The 4,585-nt window shown below is 47.3% G+C and overlaps 1 pseudogene; it reads right to left on the bottom strand.

Annotated features, from left to right (window-relative positions):
- LOC112071764 (sodium-dependent lysophosphatidylcholine symporter 1-B-like) overlaps positions 1-4,585 on the bottom strand; it is a 59,773-nt pseudogene that overhangs the window by 44,998 nt on the left and 10,190 nt on the right.

Here is a 4,585-nt window from a genome sequence, read left to right as displayed (position 1 = left end):
AAATGTGATTTCAGTTTACATTTCCCAAAATGTCTAAAACCATTTTTTCTTTGTTCATTATGGGGTTTGTGAAGATTGAGGGTGAAAAAAAAAACTAACAATTTAATACATTTAGAAAGTTTAACGTACATGTGGAAAAGTAAAGGTTCTGAGTATTTCAAATGTACTGAATATGGGACTGTTTAGTGCCAAAAATAAGAGGTTAAAGCATGATAAAAAAAAAAAAACAGTTCCTGATCTTTTATCTTAGATACAAACTGACTTTAGGTTGATAATGTTTTTTTTTGGGGGGGGACTATCAGTTGTTCCATGTAGTTAATGTTTCAATGTGTTGTATGGTAGTAAGTAAGGCCAACATCATGTTTTATATATAATATTTTATACTTCAGGGTCTCAAAATCAAATAGCAAAATGATCCTTGTATGACCTAAAACCACTTCCAATATGCTTAGTACAACCCCGCCCCCCCCCAGATTACAGGCTGATATGGCTTTAGACATGGGTCCCTAGTCATCTGGGCGGCAGGTGCCTGTGTTAGAGCGTTGGGCCATATACCGAAAGACAGCTCGGTTCAATCTAACAACAAGGTCAAAATCTGTCTTCAGCCCCCTGAATAAGGCAATTAACCCACTGTTTTTTCTGAACTTACTAGTTAAAGAAGAAAATGTAAGACATTTCCCCATTGACTGACACAAATGGGGCAGCGGTCTACGTGGTCGACTGCATAAATTGTATTCAATTTAACTGCAGCTCTGAAAGGGTTACTGCAGTTCAGCTGATGCAGTTCGGCTCAAGAGACTTCATCACACTCACTCACTCGGATACACCCCACTGAAATTTTATTGCTGCTTTCGTAAGAAGTCGAAGATTTCTTCAATCAAACATATCTCTTAAACATAAGCCACGAATTACCGCAGGGCAAAAAAAATATGAAAACAATCAGGCCTTCTTTTGGTCTTAGTTTGTGTAATAAAGAGAATAGAGGGTCCTGCTTGACTTGCAGTTTTCCAGAGAAAGTCCTGACATGGTCTTTGTGAATCGGATTCCTTGCTGCTAGGTTACCTAGAATCCAGGTTACACTACTTACAGTCGTCATAGTGCTCACCTTTTTAAAAGGAGCGAGCGTTGTGGATCCGTCTTTTGGAATTTACCTTCAGTTAAAACAAAAACAAATGTTAGTATAAATCAACTTACTAATGTTAGTGATACCTTGGCCATCTATCATTAATGATTCATTCATATCTAGGCTGGTAGGCCTATAGACGTATATATTTTTGTGCATACAAAAATTCACCCTCCACTCTGCCTCGTTGAATCATGTCACCCCCCCCGACCGGTGTCCTAATCCCCACCCCTCAGCCCCATCCTACCTAGCGCCGTAGCGTCCCTCTAGCGCCGAGCTCCCTCTGCGCCGTGCACCCTCCTAGCACGTAGCGTCCCCCTACGCGCGTAGGTCCCTCCTAGCCGCCGTAGCGTCTCTACCTAGCGCCTCGTAGCGCCCTCCTAGCGCCGTAGGCTGTCCCTCCTAGCGCGCGTAGCACTCCTGCACGACGTCCCCTAGCGCCTAGGTCCCTCTAGCGCCGTACGTCCCCTAGCGCCCTCTGGCCGTAGCGCCTCTAGCGCCGTTAGCGTCCTACCCTAGCACCGTAGCGCGCCCTCCTAGGCGCGTAGCGTCACTCCTAGCACCTAGCGTCCTACTTAGCACCGTAGCGTCCTACCTAGCACCGTAGCTCCCTCCTAGCGCCGTTAGCGTCCCACCTAACGCCGTAGCGTCCTACCTAGCGCCGTAGCGTCCCACTAGCGCCGTAGCGCCCCTCCTAGCGCCGTAGGTCCCTCAGCGACCGTAGCGACCCTCCTAGCGCCGTAGCGTCCCTCCTAGCGCCGTAGGTCCCTCCCTGCGCCGCGTAGCGCCCTCCTAGCGGCCGTAGCGCCCCTCCTAGCGCCGTAGCGCCGCTCCTAGCGCCATAGCTTCCTCGTAGCGCCCCTGCTAGCGCCGTTCTAGACGTCCTCACTAGCGCCGTAGCTTCCCTCCTAGCGCCTAAGCTTCCCTCTAGCGCCGTAGCGTCCCTCCTAGCGCCGTAGCGTCCCTCTACGCGCGTAGCGCCCACCTAGCGCGCGTAGCGTCCCACCTAGGCGCGTAGCGTCCTCTAGCGCCTAGCGTCCTCCTAGCGCCGTAGCGCCCTCCTCCTAGCGCCCGTAGCGCCCCTCCAGCGCCGTTAGCGCCCCTCCTAGCGCCGTAGCCGGTCCCTCTGCGCCGTAGCATCCCGCCTTTTAGTATCCGAGTCCCCCTCATAAACACACATGTACACCGAGAGGGCAGGGGACAGGAGTACTTTCATTTTTTGTGCAACTTATATTTAACCCCGTGTGGTTTAAAGGTGTTTCCGTCTGGTACTGTCTCATGGAACCAAGTACACTGTAGGAATAGTCTGCCGCCTGTCGTCTCAATAAAAATTTCAATCAACAATAAATTTGATATAGCCCTTCTACATCAGCTGATGTCCAAAGTGCTGTACAAGAACCCAGCCTAAAACCCCAACAGCAAGCAATGCAGGTGTAGAAGCACGGTGCTAGGAAAACGCCCTAGAAAAGGCCCAAAAACCTAAGAAGAAACCTAGAGAGGAAACACAGGCTAGAGGTGCCAATCCCCTTTACTAGGGCTGTTTTGCCGGGTGGAGATTAATAACAGAAACATGCAAGATGTTCCAAATGTTCAAAATGACCAGCATGGTCAAAATAATAACTCAACTCTGGGGAAGGTGAGAAGTGACACCACCTGACATGGAACGGATCCAGCTCTGGCATATAAGTATTCAGACCCTTTACTCAGTACTTTGTTGAAGCACCTTTGGCAGCGATTACAGCCTCGAGTCTTCTTGGGTATGACGCTACAAGCTTGGCACACCTGTATTTGGGGAGTTTCTCACATTCTTCTCTGCAGATCCTCTTAATCTCTGTCAGGTTGGATAGGAAGCGTCACTGCACAGCTATTTTCAGGTCTCTCCAAAGATGTTCGATTGGGTTCAAGTCCGGCCTCTGGTTGGGCCACTCAAGGACATTGAGACTTATCCCGAACCCACTCCTGCGTTGTCTTGGCTGTGTGCTTAGGGTCATGGTCCTGTTGGAAGGTGAACCTTCACCCTAGTCGGAGGACCTGAGCAGGATTTCATCAAGGATCTCTGTACTTTGCTCCATTCATCTTTGCCTCGATCCTGACTAGTCTCCCAACAATCCCTTTACAGAGGAACTCTGTCAGAGTGACCATCGGGTTCTTGGTCACCTCCCTGTGGGACCTTATATAGACAGACGTGTGCCTTTCCAAATCATATCCAATCAATTGAATTCACCACAGGTGGACTCCAATCAATTTGGAGAAACATCTCAAGGATGATCAATGGAAACAGGATACACCTGAGCTCATTTTCAAGTCTCATAACAAAGGGTCCGAATACTTACGTAAATAAGGTGTTTTTTAGTTTTAATACATTTTCAAAAAATTATACAAAACTGTTTTTGCTTTGTCATTATGGGTATTGTGTGTAGATTGCTGAGGAAAAAATAAATATTTTATACATTTTAGAATAAGGCTGTGACATAACAAAATGTGGAAAAAGTCAATGGGTCTGAATACTTTCCGAATGCGCTCTAACTTTCCTTTCACATTTTCAACCTTCAGATGTGTCTTGTGAGGCCTGGGGCGTCCTAGAGCAAAACAACCGACATGTACAGGTTTACGATAGTCTCACCTTTACACAGAGGGGTCATGTTACGGTGTTGCCCAAACTGTTGGGCTGCTACAGACAGACGTTGGCAGATCGACTGTACCGACTTCAGACGAGTTCCAAAACGCTTGTGGGGGTCGTAGAGCATCACRGAGAACACCATCGTGTTCCTGAGAGTTATCTTTCCAYAGAGGGGGTCATAATAGTTTGAAGGCCAAACCGTTCGGACGATACTGCGACAAGACTGATTCTCGGGAAGGTCTCATGGTCCGTCAAAACACCGGTCTAACACTCTCACCTTTTCACCTCAGATGTGGAAGTGTGACATCGGAGAATGCGGTGGATTGAGATGCATCCAATGCAACAAAAAACGATTTAAAAACAGATCCCTCTTAAACGGACTGACAATTTCTATTATTTTGCTAATTCGATTTCCGAGGGACCACGGACATCGACTCTAGGGGGTTTTCTGTGACTGGGGACCAATGGGGAAATGTTTAACACAGAGACATTCCCGCAAGATATATTGCTAAACTATTTTGGTAAGGACAGACAGTGAACCTTTCGGATGTCACCCCTGATGCCTTGCCCTTTAAAAATAACCTCCTGAAGACACAGATACCATAAATGTCAGGTCACATCCTAACAGGAAAAGAACAAGCGGGGATTGTTGAATATTTGAATTCCCTATATATTTATATGCATTTTTTTCAGTGCCAATTCAAGGTACCATTTAGTTAACGCAACAGAAGAGAAGGAATTCTAAACCAACTACCCCTGAATCTCCCCGTTCCTTGTCCATCCCCATTCTGTGTTCAACTACCCCTGAATCTCCCCGTTCCTTGTCCATCCCCATTCTGTGT

The sequence above is a fragment of the Salvelinus sp. IW2-2015 genome, unplaced genomic scaffold (assembly GCF_002910315.2).
Source record: "Salvelinus sp. IW2-2015 unplaced genomic scaffold, ASM291031v2 Un_scaffold1713, whole genome shotgun sequence".
NCBI lineage: Eukaryota > Metazoa > Chordata > Actinopteri > Salmoniformes > Salmonidae > Salvelinus > Salvelinus sp. IW2-2015.
This window is presented reverse-complemented; position numbering and strand designations above follow the sequence as displayed.